Source organism: Callithrix jacchus, chromosome 9 (assembly GCF_049354715.1).
Source record: "Callithrix jacchus isolate 240 chromosome 9, calJac240_pri, whole genome shotgun sequence".
In the NCBI taxonomy this organism is placed as follows: domain Eukaryota; kingdom Metazoa; phylum Chordata; class Mammalia; order Primates; family Cebidae; genus Callithrix; species Callithrix jacchus.
The window spans coordinates 98,645,716-98,665,715 of record NC_133510.1 but is presented as its reverse complement, the minus strand read 5'-3'; the positions used below and the strand labels follow the sequence as shown (position 1 = coordinate 98,665,715).

At 41.8% G+C, this 20,000-nt stretch overlaps 1 long non-coding RNA gene and 1 pseudogene across 2 annotated transcripts in view; both read right to left on the bottom strand.

The window, feature by feature from the left end:
- Positions 1 to 20,000, bottom strand: part of LOC128928598 (uncharacterized) — a 121,704-nt gene that overhangs the window by 90,687 nt on the left and 11,017 nt on the right. The window lies entirely within an intron of this gene.
- Positions 5,232 to 6,411, bottom strand: LOC100397769 (farnesyl pyrophosphate synthase pseudogene; annotated as a pseudogene). Its single transcript, XR_013522374.1, has one exon. The product of XR_013522374.1 is annotated as a farnesyl pyrophosphate synthase pseudogene (transcript).

Here is a 20,000-nt window from a genome sequence, read left to right as displayed (position 1 = left end):
CACACAACAAAAAATGGCTAAGTCTTATTTCAGATCTATTGAAATTTTTTTTTTTTTCCAGACAGAATCTTATGCTATTGCCAGGCTGGAGTACAGTGGTGCAATCTTTGCTCACTGCAACCTCCATCTCCCAGGTTCAAGCGATTCTCATGCCCAGCATACCAAGTAGCTGGGATTACAGGCATGTGCCACCACGCTCAGCTAATTTTTGTATTTTTTAGTAGAAATGTGGTTTCACCACATTGGCCAGGATGATTTCAGTCTCCTGTCCTAGTGATCTGCCCTCCTCAGCCTCTCAAAGTGCTGGAATTACAGGCATAAGCCACCACACCCAGACAAAATGATTCTTTTAACCACTTGCAGGACCAATAAGAAGTGACCAGAAGATTAATTTCCACTTAACAAAGGGAAAGTTGAAGATGGCAGAATAGGAACAGCTCTGGAGTGCTGTTCCCAGTGAGAACGCAGAGGGTAAGTGATCACTGCATTTCCAAATGAGTTTTTACTGCCCATAGATCAGGAGATTCCTGGGCAGAAAAGTACCATGAGTCTCTAGCATGGCTGTTTCAGTGGGCACAGTGGGTCTTTGCACAAAAACTCACACAAATCTGGATGGCCATTTCAACTGGCGCCTGGAACACCTGGGAGACACGGTTGCCCATTCAACTGAAAAACAGGGGGTTGAAACAGGGAGCCAGGGGATCTGGCTCAGCAGGTCCCACCCACAAAGACCAGCAATGTGAAATGCTCTGGATTGAGTTTCACAGCAAGTACAGCTGGACCCAGGACAGTTCAGCTCTGTGGGGGAAAGGGCATTTGCCACTACCTAGGCAGTCCACCACTACCTAGGCAGTCCGCCATTACTGAGGCAGTCTGCCAGTACAGAGACAGTCCACCATTACGGAGGTGGACCAACATTACCAAGGCAGTTCTAACTATGCCTCTACAAACAAAACTGCAAGAAAGTTCACATAGCAGTTGGGCAGATCCCATAGCAGCTCAGCATCGCCTCTGCTGGCAGACTGTGACTAGGCTACCTCCTCGCTGGGCAGGGCATCTCTGAAAAAAGGCAGCAGCACATCAGGAACTTATAAATAAAGCCCCACCTTCCCAGGACAGAGTGCCTGGGGAAAAAAGGCAGCTATGAGTTCCACTGCAGCAGACTTAAACGTACTTGCCCAGCAGCTCTGAATGGGAACAACAGAGCTCACATCTCAGTACTTGAGCTCCTATAAGGGACAGACTGTCTCCTCAAGCAGCTCCCCGACCCCCATACAACCAAAGAGACACCTCATAAAGGAGAGCTCAGGCTGACATCTGGCGAGTATCCTTCTGGGATAAAGATAACAGAAGAAGAAATTGGCAGCAACCCGTACTGTTCCACAGCCACTGCAGGTGATCCCCAGGCAAGCAGGGTCTAGAGTGGACCTCCAGCAGGCCTACAGCAGAGAGGCCATACTGTTAAAAGGAAAACTAAAAAACAGAAAGAAATAACTTCATCATCAACAAAAAGGACATCCACTCAGAGACCCCATCTGAAAGTCACCAACCAAAAAGACACAGGTAGATAAATCCACAAAGATGGCAAGAAACCAGTGCATAAAGGATGAAAACACCTAAGACCAGAATGCTTCTCTTCCTCCAAGGGATCACAACTCCTCACAGCAAGGGAACAAGGCTGGGTGTAGAATAAGTCTGATGAATTGACAGAAATAGGCTTCAGAAGGTGGGTAATCAGAAACTTCAATGAGCTAAAAGAACATGTTCTAACCCAATGCAAAGAAACTAAGAGCCTTGGAAAAAAGGTTTGATGAAATGCTAATGAGAATAAACAGCTGAGAGAAGAATATAAATGACCTGATGAAAAACACAATACAAGAACTTCGTGAAGGATGCAGAAGTTTCAATAGCCAAATTGACAAAGCAGAAGAAAAAATATCAGATATTGAAGATCAACTCAATGAAATAAAATGGGAAGGCAAGATTAGAGAAAAAAGTAAAAAGAAATGAATGAAGCATTCAAGAAATATGGGATTATGTGAAAAGACCCAATCTACGTTTGATAGGTGTACCTGAATGTGATAGAGAGAATGAATCCAAGCCGGAAAACACTCTTTAGGATATTATCCAGGAGAACTTCCCCAATCTAGCAAGGCAGGCCGATATTCAAGTCCAGGAAATACAGAGAACACCACAAAGATATTCCTCAAGAAGAACAACCCCAAAGCACATAATTGTGAGATTCATCAGTGTTGAAATGAAGGAAAAATGCTAAGGGCAGCCAGAGAGAAAGATTGGGTTACCCACAAAGGGAAGCCCATCAGACTCAGAGCAAATCTCTCGGCAGAAACCTTACAAGCCAGAAGAGTGGGGGCCAATATTCAACATCCTTAAAGAAAAGAACTTTCAATCTAGAATTTCATATCCAGCCAAACAAAGCTTCATAAGCAAAGAAGAAATAAAATAATAAACAAAAAACAATTGCTCAGAGATTTCATCACCACCAGGCCAGCCTTACAAGAGCTCCTGAAAGAAGCACTAAACATAGAAAGGAACAACTAGTACCAGCCATTCCAAAAACATACCAAATGGTAAAGAGCATCGGCACAATGAAGAAACTGTGTCAACTAATGGGCAAAACAATGAGCTAGCATCAAAATGGCAGGATCAAATTCCCACATAACAATATTAACCTTAAATGTAAATGCACTAAATGCCCCAATCAAAAGACACAGACTGGTAAATTGGATAAAAAGTCAAAACCCATCAGTGTGCTGTATCCAGGAAATCCATCCCATGTGCAAGGATACACATAGGCTCAAAATAAAGGGATGGAGGAAGATTTACCAAGCAAATGGAGAGCAAAAAAAAGTAGGAGTAGCAATCCTAGTCTCTGATAAAACAGACTTTAAACCAACAAAGATCAAAAGAGACAAAGAAGGGTATTACATAATGGTAAAAGGATCAATGCAACAAGAAGATCTAACGATCCTAAATATACACATAGTCAATACAGGAGCACCGAGATACATAAAGCAAGTTCTTAATGACCTACAAAGAGACTTAGACTCCCACACAATAATAGTGGGAGACTTTAACACTCCACTGTCAGTATTAGACAGATCAATGAGACAGAAAATTAACAAGGATATCCAGGACTTGAACTCAGATCTGGACCAAGCAAACCTGATAGACATTTACAGAACTCCCCACTCCAAATCCACAGAATATACATTCTTCTCAGCACCACATCACACCTACTCTAAGACTGACCACATAATTGGAAGTAAATCACTCTCAGCAAATGCAAAAGAATGGAAATCATAACAAACAGTCTCTCAAACCACAGTGCAATCAAGTTAGAACTTGGGATTAAGAAACCAATTCAGAACCACACCACTTCATGGAAACGGAACAACTGGCTCTCGAATGTGGACTAGATAAACAATGAAATGAAGGCAGAAATAAAGATATACTTCGAAACCTACGAGAACGAAGACACAACATACCAGAATCTCTGAGACACATTTAAAGCAGTGTCTAGAGGAAAATTTATAGCAATAAATGCCCAAATGAGAAGCAAGGAAAGATCTAAAATTGGCACCCTATCATCAAAATTGACAGAGCTAGAGGAGCTAGATCAAAAAACTCAAAAGCTAGCAGAAGACAAGAAATAACTAAGATCAGAGCAGAACTGAAGGAGATAGAGACCAAAAAAAAAAAGAAAAACCCTTAAAAAAAAAAAATCAATAAATCCAGGAGCTGGTTTTTCTTTAAAAGATCAACAAAATAGACCACTAGCCAGATTAATAAAAAAGAAAAGATAGGGCCAGGCACGGTGGCTCAAGCCTGTAATCCCAGCACTTTGGGAGGCCGAGGCAGGTGGATCACGAGCTCAAGAGATCAAGACCATCCTGGTCAACATGGTGAAACCCTGTCTCTACTAAAAATACAAAAAATTAGCTGGGCATGGTGGTGCATGCCTGTAATCTCAGCTACTCAGGAGGCTGAAGCAGGAGAATTGCCTGAACCCAGGAGGCGGAGGTTGCAGTGAGCCGAGATCGCACCATGCACTCCAGCCTGGGTAACAAGAGCAAAACTCCATCTCAAAAAAAAAAAAAAAAAAGAAAAAGAAAAAGAAAAAAAAGACAGAATAATAAAATAGATTTAATAAAAAACAATAAAGGGAATATCACCACAGATTCCACAGAAATACAAACCACAATCAGAGATTACTACAAACAACATATGCACATAAACCAGGAAACCTGGAAGAAATGGATATATTCCTGGACATTTGCATCCTCCCAAGCCTAAACCAGGAAGAAGTTGAAATCCTGAATAGATCAATAACAAGGGCTGAAGTTGAGGTAGCAATTAATAGCCTACCAACCAAAAAAAGCCCAGGTCCAGATGGGTTCACAGCCGAATTCTACCAGACATACAAAGAGGAGCTGCTACCACTCCTTCTGAAACTACTCCAAACAATCCCAAAAGAGGGAATCCTTCCCAAATCATTTTCTGAGACCAACATCATCCTGATACCAAAACCTGGAAGAAACTCAACAAGAAAAGAAAACTTCAGGCCAATATCCATGATGAACATAGATGCAAAAATCTTCAATAAAATACTGGCAAACCGATTGCAACAGCACATCAAAAAGCTTATCCATCATGATCAAGTAGGATTCATCCCGGGAATGCAAGGCTGGTTCACATATACGAGTCTGTTAACATGATTTATCACATAAACAGAAACAAAGACAAAAACCACGTGATTATTTCAATAGATGCAGAGAAGGCCTTTGACAAAATTCAACAGCCCTTTATTCTAAAAACTCTCAATAAACTAGGTATCGACAGAACATATCTCAAAATAACAAAAGCTACTTATTACAGACCCACAGCCAATATAATACTGAGTGGGCAAAAACTGGAAGCATTCCCTTTGTAATCTGGCACTAGACAAGGAGGCCCCCTCTCACCACTCCTATTCAATATAGTATTGGAAGTTCTAGTCAGAGCAATCAGGCAGAAAAAGAAACAAAAGTTATTCAATTAGGAAAGGAGGAAGTCAAATTGTCTCTATTTGCAGATGACATGATTGTATATTTAGAACACCCAATCATCTCAGCCCAAAATCTCCTCAAGCTGATAGGCAACTTCAGCAAAGTCTCAGGATACAAAATCAATGTGCAGAAACCACAAGCATTCCTATACACCAATAACAGACTTTTTTTGGTTGTTGTTTTTTTTTTTTTTTTTTTTTTACACAATAATTTATTTATTGAGAGCCTCCTCTCCGCCCTTGCAGTCTCTAGGTCACTTTTTCCGCTTGTAGATTTTGCGCGCAAGCCCCAGAAAGATAGCTGGGGGCAGGGGCGCTGCGTACTGTTCAATCAGAGCCATAATGTGGTTGTAACTGTCTTCCTCATACTTCGAGAACACAGCTGGCAGATCCAGCTCCTCATATAATGCCTTCACTCTGGCCACCTTCTCAGCCTCCTTCTGCCCGTAATTTTCCTTCAGGATCTGGCGCTGTTCCGGAGTGGACCGTTGCAGACACTGGACCACGAGCCAGCTGCATTTGTTGTCCTGGATGTCAGTGCCAACTTTGCCAGTCACACTGGGGTCCCCAAAGAGGTCAAGGTAATCATCCTGAATCTGAAAGAACTCTCCCATCTCCAGCAGGATCTTCTTGGCATTGGCATGCTCCTTCTCGCCATCAATTCCTGCCATGTACATGGCTGCAGCTACAGGAAGGTAGAAGGAGTAGAAAGCCGTCTTGTACTTGACAATGGATTTGTACCTCTTTTCAGTGAATCTATCGAGATCCACATTGTCCTGAGGGGCTGTGATGAGGTCCAGGGTCTGCCCAATCTCAGTCTGATAGGAACTCTGCAGGAAGAGCTCGATCAGGTTCAGGTAATAGGGCTGCTCCCGGCAGTAGAGCTTCAGCAGGCGGTAGACACACGCTTCCAGAAGGACAGCGTCATTGATGGCATCCAGACCCACACCTGGCTTCTGATACCAGCAGATCTGTCCCCGGCGGGTGAGGGATGAATCCATGATGTCATCTGTCACCAGGAAGAAAGCTTGCAGCAGTTCCACACACCAGCCCACAGTCAGGGCCCGCTGGAGACTATCAGCATCCTGTTTCCTTGGCTCCGCCAGCTCCCGGAACGCTACTAGCACCGTCAGACCCCGGTGATACTTGCCTCCAATGGCGTTGTACTCCAGGACCTCCTTGAGCCGGGCAATAGCATCTCCTGTCTCTGGGTGCCCCATCTCATCCTCAGTCAGCACCCTAACGATCTGGGAGAAGTGCTGAACGAAATCCTGCTTTTCTTGGGCATAAACATCTGATTTCTGGTCTCCATTCATTCTGTTCCTGGTTGCGGGTTCCTGCTCGGTCTGTTTTCTTTTTTTGAAACAAAGTTTCACTCTTGTTACCCAGGCTGGAGTGCAATGGTGCCATCTCGACTCACCGCAACCTCTGCCTCCTGGGTTCAGGCAATTCTCCTACCTCAGCCTCCGGAGTAGCTGGGATTACAGGCACACACCACCACACCCAGCTAATTTAATTTTTTTTTTTTTTGTATTTTTAGTAGAGATGGGGTTTCATGATGTTGACCAGGATGGTCTCGATCTCTTGACCTTGTGATCCACTTGCCTCGGCCTCTCAAAGTGCTGGAACTACAGGCTTGAGCCACGATGCCCGGCCAACAGACTTAAAGAGAGCCAAATCAAGAATGAACTGCCATTCACAATTGCTACAAGAGAATAAAATACATAGGAATACAACTAACAAAGGATATAAAGGACCTCTTCAAGAACTACAAACCACTGCTTGAGGAAATAAGAGAGGACACGAACAGACGGAAAAAACATTCCATGCTCATGGTTAGGATGAATCAATATTGTGAAAATGGCCATACTGCACAAAGTAATTTACAGATTTAACACTATCCCCATCAAGCTACCTGTGACCCTCTTCACAGAACTGGAAAAAAACCACCTTAAACTTCTTATGGAACCAAAAGAGAGCCCAGATAGCCAAGTCAATTCTAAGCAAAAAGAATAAAGCTGGAGGCATCATGTTACCTGACTTTAAACTATACTACAAGGTTACAGTAATCAAAAGAGCATGGTACTGGTACCAAAACAGAGATATAGACCAACGGAACAGAACAGAGGCCTCAGAGGCAATGCCACACATCTATAACCATCTGATCTTTGACAAACCTGACAAAAACAAGAAATGGGGAAAGGATTCCCTGTTTAATAAATGATGTTGGAAAAACTGGCTAGCCATGTGCAGAAAGCAGAAACTGGACCCCTTCCTGACACCTTACACTAAAATAACTCCAGATGGGCTAAAGACTTAAACATAAGATCTAACGCCATAAAAACCCTAGAAGAAAACCTAGGCAAAACCATTTAGGACATAGGCATAGGCAAGGACTTCATGACTAAAACACCAGAAGGATTGGCAACAAAAGCCAAAATAGACAAATGGGACCTAGTTAAATTCCAGAGCTTCTGCACAGTAAAAGAAACAATTGTTAGAGTGAACCGGCAACCAAGAGAAGGGGAAAAAATTTTTGCAATCTACCCATCCGACAAAGGGCCAATATCCAGAATCTACAAAGAACTAAAACAAATTTACAAGAAAAAAACAAACAAACCCATTGAAAAGTCGGCAAAGCATATGAACACTTTCAAAAGAAGACATATATGAGGCCAACAAACACATGAAAAAATGCTCATCATCACTGGTCATTAGAGAAATGCAAATCAAAACCACGTTGAGATACCATCTCACCCTGGGAGGATGTGGAGAAACAGGAACACTTTTACACTGCTGGTGTGAGTGTAAATTAGTTCAACCATTGTGGAAGACTGGCGATTCCTCAAGGACCTAGAGATAGAAATTTCATTTGACCCAGCAATCCCACTACTTGGTATATACCCAAAGGATTATAAATTGTTCTATTATAAAGAAACATGAACATGTATGTTCATTGCAGCACTGTTTACAATAGCAAAAACCTGGAACCAACCCAAATGCCCATCAATGATAGACTGTACAGGGAAAATGTGGCACATATACACCATGGAATATTATGCAGCCATAAAAAATGATGAATTCATGTCTTTTGTAGGGACATTAATGAATCTGGAAACCATCATTCTCAGCAAACTGACACAAGAACAGAAAATCAAACACTGCATGTTCTCACTCATAGGTGGGTGTTGAACAATGAAAACACATGGATACAGGGAGGGGAGCATCACGCACTGGGGTCTGTTTTGGGGGAATAGGGGAGAGAGAGCATGGGGTAGGGAGGTTGGGGAGGGATAACATGGGGAGAAATGCCAGATATAGATGACAGGGGGATGGAGACAGCAAACCACATTGCCATGTATATACATATGCAACAATCCTACATGTTCTGCACATGTACCCCAGAACCTAAAGTGCAATAAAATATATTAAAAAGAAAAAAAATGGGAAAGCTACCAACAGTGATTCTAAAACAGAAGGGCTGCTTCAGGAACCTGTGTTTCTTGTTACAAGGGTAGGACAGTCGACTGGGATAGAAGATGGGAGAGAAATGAGAAGGGCTCAAAACATCCAGATCAGCTACTGACCTGGACTTTATAAGGCCTCTTTCAATCCTAGAATCAGTTTTCCTCCTTTTGGAAGTTATTTCTACTTCAAAATGTTTCACCACTTTTGGCTGGGCATGGTGGCTCATACCTGTAATTCTAACACTTTGGGAGGCCGAGGCAGGAGAATCATTTGAGCTCAAGATTTCAAAACTAGCCTGGGCAATATAGTAAGACCCCTTCTCATAAAAAAAAAAAAAAAAAAAAAAAAAAAAACTACACTCTTAACCTATTTACATTCAACTTCTCAATAAGCATGTTTCCTAACTTCCTATACTAGCTGCCTTAACTAAAGAAAAAAACAATTACATTTCCTGCTTATTTGCAATTATTCCTAAAACTACTAAGTCACAGGTACAGAAAACTAGCTCCATGAGACAGTGGCTTCAATAGCAAAACTTAAATTCATTATGTAAAAAAGAGTATTGCAGCATTTTTCAGATTATTTGGTTAAAACAAAAAACAGACCTTTACGAATATATTTTAATTTAATTATCTAATTCATAGTCTTAATGAAATATTAATACTTTCACAAAAATTTTAAGGAAAAGCAAAAACATTTCTTGTCAGAGTATCTCAAGTCCTATTTATATACATTTTTGAAAGTTAAAATAAGCTAGAAGCCACCACATTTTGTGTGTGGCATAGCTGAAGTACCCTCAGGGCAGAAAACCTCCCAGGTCTGTGTGTGTACATGCTAGGACCCTGAAACAAAATGGAAATATACATGGCAACCTCTGCAGTCAGACTTCCTGGATTCAAATCCCGGCATCGCCACCTCCTAGCTGCTACATAACTGAAATCAGTCACTTGATCTATGTCCCAATGTTTCATCTCTAAATGGGAATAATAGGGTGTGCTTCACGGGCTTACTCTGAGAACTAAGGGCTCCTTCTCCTTCCTCACCAATATCCAAGGTCCTGGACTCAGTCCAACTCCACAACCCAGCCCTACAGAATCCCTCCCCTGGATGCTGAGAGTGATTATTTGGAGATGGAGCTTCTTCCTACAAGCACTTCCTTCAATATTTTTTTTACTTTTTTGAGACAGAGTCTCACTCTGTCACCCAGGCTGGAGTGCAGTGGCACAATGTTGACTCACTACAACTCCCACCTCCTGAGTTCAAGCAATTTTCCTACCTCAGCCTCCTGAGTAGCTGGAACTACAGGCACGTGCCACCATGCCCAGCTAATTTTTGTATTTTTAGTAGAGATGGGGGTTTTGCCATGTTTGCCAGACTGGTCTCAAACTCCTGACCTCAAGTGATCCACCCGCCTCGGCCTCCCAAAATGCTGGGATTACAGGGGTGAGCCACCACACCCAGCCCTCAACATTTTTAAACTATACAGATTATATACAGCGTCACAAATATAATTTCCCATTTGTCCACATACTAGGTATATGACAAATGAAACTTTAATCTGGATAGTCAAGAAATTGGCCAGGCACATTGGGAGGTCAGCATTTTGGGAGGCCAAAGAGGGAGGATCACTTGAGGCCAGGAGTTTGGGAACAGCCTCAGCAATACAGTGAGAATCTACCTCTACAAAGAGTGTAAAAATTAGTGGGTCACAATGGTGTGCGCCTATAGTCCCAGCTACTCGGGGGGCTGAGGCAGGAGGATCACTTAAGCCTAGGAGTCAGAGGCTGTGGTTGTGCCACTGCACTCCAGCCTGGGTGATGGAGCAAGACTCTGTCTCTCTGCTGCGGTGGCTCACATCTGTAATCCCAGCACTTTGGAGGCAGGTGGATCACGAGTTCAAGAGATCGAGACCATCCTGGTCAACATGGTGAAACCCCGTCTCTACTAAAAGTACAAAAAATTAGCTGGGCATGGTGGCACGTGCCTGTAATCCCAGCTACTCGGGAGGCTGAGGCAGGAGAATTGCCTGAACCCAGGAGGCAGAGGTTGCCGTGAGCTGAGATCACACCATTGCACTCCAGCCTGGGTAACAAAGCGAAACTCCGTCTCAAAAAAAAAAAAAAAAAAAAAATATATATATATATATATATATGAACATTAACCAGGCATGGTGGTGCATGCCTATAGTCCCAGCTATCCAGGAGGCTGAGGCAGGAGAATTGCTTGAACCTGGGAGACAGAAGTTGCAATGAGTCGAGAGCACACCACTGCACTCCAGCCTGGGCATCAGAGTGATACTCCATCTCAAAAAAAAAAAAAAAAAAGTATGTTGATCTGCTTTACTATAATTACCATTTTACTATCTAAATGTATCTCATAATACCATGTTTTAAACCTTAAATATCAAGTTGAATGTTGAAGAATAAATAAACCTCAAATATACACAATAAAATTTATTTTTTTTAAAAAAGACCAGGTACAGTGTCTCATGCCTATAATCCCAGCTTTGGAAGGCTAAGGCAGGAAGATCACTTGAGGCCAGGAGTTTGAAAGCAGCCTAGGCAACATAGTGAGATCCCTTTCTCTAAAAAAAAAAAAAAAAATTGTAATTAGCTGGTTATATATAGTGGCATATGCCTGTAGTTTCAACTACTTGGGAAGCTTCGGCAGGAGCATTGCTTAAGCTCAGGAAGTCAAGACTGCAGTGAGCTGTGATCTATGATCACACCAGTACATTCCAGCCCAGGTAACGGAGCAAGAGTGTCCCTTAAAAAAAAAAAAAAAAAAAAAAGTAAGTGATATGCCATTTTTTTGTTTAATTGAGATGAAGACTCACTCTATTGCCCAGGCTGGAGTGCAATGGTGCAATACAGACTCATTGCAACCTCTGCCTCCCAGGTTCAAGCGATTCTCCTGCCTCAGCCTCCCTAGTAGCTGAAATTACTGGCGCACACCACCACGCCTGGCTAATTTTTGTATTTTTAGTAGAGTGTTAGCCAGGCTGGTCTCGACCTCCTGACCTTGTGATCTGTTTACCTCAACCTCTCAAAGTGCTGGGATTTCAGGCATGAGCCACATAGTGTTTTTTCTAACGAAACTTAAAATCCAGTGAAGCTTAAACAAGTAACTGAAAGAATACAAAATCAGTGTACTACTGGGCAGCTCTAATAATGAAAATATTTCCTAAAATTGAAGCACACTTTACTTATAGAAATCATCCCCTAATTGCATTTTTTTTTTTTTTTTTTTTGGAAACACAGTTTTGCTCTTGTTGCCCAGGCTGGAGTGCAATGGTGCAATCTTGGCTCACCACAACCTCTACCTCCTGGGTTCAATCAATTCTCCTGCTTCAGCCTCCTGAGTAGCTGGGATTACAGGCATCCACCACCATGCCCAGCTAATTTTGTGTTTTTAGTAGAGATGGGGTTTCTCCATGTTGGTCAGGCTGGTCTTGAACTCCCGACCTCAGGTGATCTGCCCGCCTTGGCCTCCCAAAGTCCTGGGATTACAGGAGTGAACCATCGCTCCCAGCCACCCCCTAATTACTTCTAGGTGCCCTCTCCAGAAACAAGAATTTAATATTTTTTAGGAGATGTGAATGAATCACGAGTTCTTTCCTGTTAGAAATCTATTCTGACTGCGATTCAAGACTAAACAATAGATCATTGTTTCATAAGCACATGTAGTGTAAAAGTAATGAAACCATCAAAGTGAATTTATTTCAAGTCTTTTATATTCGACCCCACCTTTACAGTATGAAAAGCAATTTGTACTTCTGGTATTAAACTCAGTAGTGGGAATATTGTAGGTTTTCACCATATGGAGATGGTGTTACCTTCCAGAAAATACTCAAACTTCTTCATATATCTTAACATGTGTGTTAAATACTTCAGAAGAATAATGCTTTCCAGAATATATATATAAACATGGTTCTACCCCATAGCAAAATATGTGTGTATGTGTGCTTATTAGTTACTTCTCGAGGTTATGATATGCTTTGTCTTTAGATTACTTAATGTAATCTTTAGTTCTTTTCCTTAAAACAAAAATAAGCTTTGTTTAGAAGTCCCTTGGACAGCTGGCTGGGTTGGCTCACACCTGTACTCCCAGCACTTGGGAGGCTGGAGAGGGAGGATCGCTTGAGGCAGTAGTTCAAGATCAGCCAGGGCAATATAGCAAGACCCCATTCTACAAAAATTAAAGACAAAATAGCAGGGCATGGTGGGGCTCCCATGCAGTCCCAACCACTCGAGGCGAGGTGGGAAGATCTCTTGAGCCCAGAAGTGTGAGGCTGCAGTGAGCTGTGATGGTACCACTGCACTCCAGCCTGGGTGACAAAGCAAAACCCTAAATCTGGAAAAACAAAAAAATTCTTGGTTGGTGATGTTTCCTCAGAAACCAAATCCACTTCTGACCCTAAGCTGTGTAAGACACATGAAGGGAGACATGGAGAAAGCTGTTTGTTCAATGCAGCCTTAGAGGGCAAACATAGAACCAGAGAGTAAATGTCACAATGAAGCAAATTTCGGTTTGCCCTAATGGAGAAATTTCTCATAACAGGAGGAGGTTACTGAGTCACTACATCCTGGAGGAAACAGCTCTGCTTTGGTATCAGAAAGCTACATAACCCACCATGGCTCAGTCATTTCACCCCAACTTCATCTGTCTCAGCTGCAAAATTCAGACTAAAGCTTCTGTTTTGAGTGCCAGTGCTTACCAGGACATTTCTTGTATCTCTGAGTGTACAGAAGAAATTGGTATGTGACCATCAATGCATTTCACATCAAATAAAAATAGAGTAAATGAGGATACAGCTCAGATCAGGAAGAGGAAGTAAAACCTTGTTTACAAACCAGTTGATCCCCACCTGCATCCAAATAATGAGTAGTGTCGAGAACACATACATTTCTGTTTTTTTTTCTTTTTTAATTATTATTCTTATTTAGAGACAGAGTCTCACTGTGTCACCCAGGCTGGTGTGCAATGGTGCAATCTTAGCTCACTGAAGCCTTGTTTTCCAATCTCAAGTAATCCTCTCATCTCAGCCTCTCAAGTAGCTGGGACTACAGACATGCCATCACGTTCAGTTTTTTGTTGCTGTTGTTTATTTTTATGTTTAGTAGAGAAAACATTTTACTATATTGCCCAGGCTAGTCTTGAACTTCTAAACTCAAACAATCCTCCTGCCTGGGCCTCCAAAGTGCTGAGACTACAGGCATGAGCTACCGTGCCCAGTGAGAGCGCATACATTTTTCTCTTTCTTCTTTCAGCCCTTTCTCAGCTGTTTTTCTGCTCATTCTCCAAGGTCATGACTTAACTGCAAGTGAATAAATTGTGGCAGAAGAGACTCTATAAATTAGGATAGAAGAGCATCTCAATCAATTTGGACACCTTAAAATGTAAGGTCAAATGAGCTTGGCATGGTAGCCACCAAACAGGACATAAGCCGCCGGGTGCTGTGGCTCACACCTGTAATCCCAGCACTTTGGGAGGCCAAGGCTGGTGGATCACAAGGTCAGGAGTTTGAGACCAGCCTGGCCAACGCAGTGAAATCCCTCTCTACTAAAAGTACAAAAATTAGTCGGGCATGGTGGTGTGCACCTGTAGTCTCAGCTACTTGGGAGGCTGAGGCAGGAGAATCGCTTGAACTCAGGAGATGCCACTGTACTCCAGCTTGGGCGACAAAGCGAGACTTCATCCAAACTATACAATTTCTGCTTGATAAATTCAACACACTATTCTTAGTCCGTCATGTTTCAATACATTATTTTCACAAGCAGATAAATTGCCTAGAAGTTGTAATAACTCTTCCTCAAAAACTTTCATGGCAACTGTAAGGTATACTGTAAAAGAACAATGGCTGGTCATGAGAAGACTTGTTTTCTAATTCCAGATCTGATGCTTGCTGTGTGGCTTCAGACAAGTCACTGCATACCTTTAATTTCCTTAGCAGCTATATAATGCTAAGTATGAAGAAAGAGGATTTATATGAAAATCCTTTGAGAGGCAGAAATTGCTCTGCAATGAAAATCATTACTAAAGCATAAGTCCTCCTTTCCTCATTCCATTTATATTAGAATAATGCCCTTAATATATTTTTGAGATAACTTGTAATCATCAACTTCCCTCCATTGATTCATTCATGAAATGACTAAAGGCATTTTGGTAGATAATAAAAGACAAGTGTCGGACCAGGCATGGTGGCTCATGCCTGTAATCCCAGCACTTTGGGAGGCCAAGGCCAGCGGATCAAGAGGTCAGGAGTTTGAGACCAGCCTGGCCAACATGGTGAACTCCCATCTCTACTAAAAATACAAAAATTAGCTGGGTGTGGTGACATGTGACTGTAATCCCAGCTACTCAAGGGGCTGAGGCCAGAGAATTGCTTGAATTGGGACCTGGGAGGCCGAGGTTGCAGTGAGCCAAGATTGTGCCACTCCACTCCAGTCTGGGCTAGAGTGAGACTCCGTCTCAAAAAAAAAAAAGAAAAAGAAAAGAAAAAGGACAAGTGTCAATAACCTGTTACAGGAATAAAGCCAAATGGCTCTGAAAAAAAAAAAAAAAAAAAGGTACCTTAAATGATCAATTCAAAGACTACACATTTGCTGTTTGCAAGACAGATACCATGTCTTTATGGGTTTTCAGATCCAGCAGTTAAAAAGCAAAGTAGTGGCATAACATATTCAAGAGGTTTAATATTATATTCATGAAGGCTGACAATCATGAAAACCATTTATCATTGTATTTGAACCACCAATTTCAGATGAAATCTAAGCCACTGAATTCCTAATTGTAACTGACATGCCAACAAATATTGTAAGGAGCTATTTTGTAGCTAGATCACACTATTATTACACATTTGCTCAAGAAAACAAAGTATTTATGTCACTAAAGTATGTCACTAAGTCCTGCCTTATCGCTACGGTGGCTTCAATAAGATCTGCTCTGCCAAAAATTGAACAATTTAAAATATATAGTTTAATTTGAAATCTAAACTGTCATCTGTCAAATTCTGATGACTATACTTTTTGATGTAGTGCATGTGGTTAGAGCATTCTCTGAATAAATCCAAGATTGCATTGCCATTCTTACAGGAACCGGTTAACTTGAAAAGGACAAAAAAAAAAAAAAAAATTCAGTGGCATATCACAACTTGCTTTTTAGCCACCTTCTCTGATTTTGGTGAAAGTGATTCAAAGGTGACCAGATAATTGTACATGGACAGTCTGAGTAGGAAAATTACTTAAAATGGCATCTTTCCAAATGTACAGTACTTCCCAAAACTACAGATAAATGGAATAAAACAAACGCTACTTAATCTAAATGTAAACAACAAAGCATGCTGTGATCCAGTTGGAAAAAAAGCTTTTTCTTTTCCATTGCAAAATCTAACACTTCCCAGAGCAGATTCTGTTCTGGTGTGTGAATTTGAGCCAGGTAATTAAACCTTGAGCATATTTCCTCAACTGTAAAATGGGGATAACAATATCAGTCTCGTTAGGGTTGCTGTGGAAATTACAGTAAGCAGTGAATGAAAGCTAACTATGAAGTAAAGGCCGTAATAATTGTAGTAGGAGCAGCAGCAGCAGCCACAATTCTCATTCTGTCCTGATGCATTGAGAATGATGTATGTTCTGACAGCAAAAATGAAGAGAATGTTTCAAGAAGAAAAGCATGATCAATGGTGGCGAATAGTGGAATAAAATCAGTGGCTTTTGAATTTGACAAGAAAGGAATTGTTGGTGGCATTACTTCAAGAGAACATTTACAAAGCAGTAAGCAGGGAAGCCTCAATGTAGGCAGCTAAGGAAGAAACAAACGTAAAGAAAATAGGGACAGCAGGTAAAAGCTGGGGGTTTTCAACATTTTGTACTCACTATTAACTATTGTAGAGTCACGATTTTAAAATATTAGAGAAAGGCTGGGCGTGGTGGCTCATGCCTATAATCACAGCACTATGGGAGGCCAAGGTGGGCAGATCACTTGAGGTCAGGAGTTGGAGACCAGCCTGGCCAACGTGGTGAAACCCCGTCTCTACTAAAAATACAAAAAATGAGGCCAGGCACAGTGGCTCATGCCCATAATCCTAGCACTTTGGAGGCTGAGATGGGCAGATCGCTTGAGATCAGAAGTTCAAAACCAGCTTGGCCATCTCAACACGGTGAAACCCCATCTCTACTATAAATACAAAAAATTAGCTGGGCATGGTGGTGTGCCCCTGTAATCCCAGCTACTCAGGAGGCTGAGGAAGGAGAACTGCTTGAACCTGGGAGGCAGAGGTTGCAGTGAACTGAGATCATGCCACTGCACTCCAGATGTAGTGTATGTGACAGAACAAGACTCCATCTCAAAAAAAAAAAAAAAAAAAAAAAAAAGGGCCAGACATGGTGGCACTCTCCTGCAGTCACAGCTACTTGGGAGGCTGAGGCAGGAGAAACGGCTGAACCCAGGAGGCAGAGGCTACAGTGAGCTGAGATTGCACCACTGCACTCCTGCCTGGGTTATAGAGAGATTCCGTCTTTAAAAAAAGCGGGGGGGCCGGGCGCGGTGGCTCAAGCCTGTAATCCCAGCACTTTGGGAGGCCGAGGCGGGTGGATCACGAGGTCAGCAGATCGGGACCATCCTGGTCAACATGGTGAAACCCCATCTCTACTAAAAAAAATACAAAAAATTAGCTGGGCATGGTGGTGCGTGCCTGTAATCACAGCTACTCGGGAGGCTGAGGCAGGAGAATTGCCTGAACCCAAGAGGCGGAGGTTGCGGTGAGCCGAGATTGCGCCATTGCACTCCAGCCTGGGTAACAAGAGCGAAACTCCGTCTCAAAAAAAAAAAAAAAAGGGGGGGGGGAGAGAAAGAAAGAGAAACATATGTTTCTGGGCTTCTTATTAAAATTCTCGCTAACAGAAACTTACAGGATTGAGAAAAATACAACTTATTGCCATGGCTGTCAGTCATAAACAAGAAAAATGTTCCATTTGTGGTTGACAACATGTAAAACTATTGAGGATGTATTTTACTATCGTGATTTCTACAGAGCACACTGATACTTAATACAAACTAGTAAGTGAAATGGGCAGCGGGAGGCAAGCCACATCTCTAAGTAGATTGGAGATTGAAAGAGAATGCATTTTTAGTGACTGATGAAACACGGTATGCCCATTGGATTACTGCTATATCACCGAACTCTGCTGATACAGTTTTCTCATTGATGACGTAAGGAAGAAGAGAAATAATGTGGTTGAGACTGGAAGGAATCAGCCACACAATTTCTTTCAAGATATGGATATATATGTATGCTTGAAAACAGAAGGTAAGGGGCAGCGAACAGGAAGAGAACACAGATAGAGAAGAGAAAGGGGATCTGCTTGAAGGTGATGTCTGCAGGTGGGACGGGGAGAAGAGGAAGGGGAAGAGTTTAGCAACAAAGTATCTCATGTTTTAAGACAGCCATTAGTCTTAATTCAGTAACAGTAGCACCTCTATTTATCAAGTACATATTATCACATTAAAATGGTGTCAAATATCTGTCTTACACATTGTAACAGGCAGTGCTTAAAAGGTAATCACATCTTTAAGAGTCTTTTATGGTCTGAGCATACTTCACAGTTTTTGTTTTTGTTTTTTGAGACTGCAGAGTCTCGTTCAGTTGCCCAGGCTGGAGTGCAGTGGTGTGATCTCAGCTCACTGCAACCTCCAACTCCTGGGTTCAATCAATTTTCCTGCCTCAGCCTCCCAGTAGCTGAGATTATAGGAGCTCACCACCATGCCTGGCTAATTTTTTTGAATTTTTAGTAGAGATAGGGTTTCACCATGTTGGCCAGGCTGATCTCCAACCCTGAACCTCAGATGATTTGCCTGCCTTGGCCTCCCAAAGTGCTGGGATTATAGTTGCATGCGGCATAATTCACATTTGATTTTTACTGGTGTCAGTATAAATTGTAAATTAAGTAGTAACATCAATTATTCACCTTTTTGACTTAAAAATATACCTCAAATTCATGGAGCATTCATAGTTTACAAAAGCTTTCACAGAATCCTCACAACGTTGTGAATCTGCAGTCAGTTGAGTCTCCCAGGCTGAATTGCAGTGGTGCATCTCAGCTCACTGCAACCTCCACCTTCAGGTTCAAGCAATTCTCCCATGCCGGCCTCCTGAGTAACAGGGATTCCAAGCATAAACCACCAAGCCCAGCTAATTTTTGTATTTTTAGTAGAGACAGGGTTTCACTATGTTGGTCAGGCTGGTCTCAAAATCCTAGTATCAAGTAATCTGCCTGCCTTGGCCTCCCAAAGTGCTGGGATTACAGGCCTAAGCCACTGTGACTGGCCTATAATTTTTATATTAAGATAAAGAAATTGAGAATCATGAAGGTTAAATGACATGTGTGAGGTTATACAGCTAGGAAATAGGAGAGCCATATGCAAATCCACTATTTTGAAATATCCTCTCATTCTTCCTCTCTCCATTCCTCCAGCAAGAAATTCTATTTTTCCCCATTTCAGCTAGCACCCCTGATAAAGACAAAAACACTAAGATATCAGCAAGACATAAAAATCAGGGTATTCCCACTAGTCAGAAAATTGACTTAGATTTTAGCCTGTAAAAAAAACCTCGTTGATTCAAGACTAAAATGTAAATCATCTCTGATGGCACCGTATCCACAGACTTAGCAAAGACAACCAGAATCCAGGAGATGAATCTGCATTCATGTGTTAAGTCTCCACCCTGCTCTACCCTGTGTAATACATCTATCAACATGCCAAGTTATCTTTGAAATCTTTAAAGACATATATATGATATTCTTAACATATATATTCAATTATATATATAATTTGTCAGTATTTTATTTTAAATTTTGATACCATTTTTGTCAAGTAAATTGGTATATAACTTACTTTTCTAGTAGCTGTATTTGGCCTTTTAAATTAGACCAGGTGTGGTGCCTCATGCCTGTAATCCCAACACTTTGGGAGGCTGAGGCAGGTGGATCACCTGAGGTCAGGAGTTCAAGACCAGCTTGGCCAACATGGCAAAGCCCCATCTCTACTAAAAAATACAAAAATTAGCTGGGTGTGGTGGCTGGGGCCTCTAATCCCAGGTACTCAGGAGGCTGAGGCAGGGAGAATTACTCGAACATGGGAGACAGAGGTTGCAATGAGCCTTAGATCATGCCGTTGCACTCCAGCCTGGGCGACAGAGCAAGACTCCAACTCAAAACTAAAACTAAAAATTAATTAAATGTACACCAAATTTTTTCATGTGAATTAGGAAGCCTTTTTACTTTATTATCTGTATTTATTTGTGTAGTTTAGAAATGTCCATGCTTTGGCCTATGGAAGATCTTTTCTGACACTCTTTGATTCTTCTTTGTGATTTATATATTGATGTCCTCTCACATTCATGGCTCTGAGCTTTTCACTTATGATTTCTTTTGTTGTTGTTGTTGAACTTTTATTAGATTCA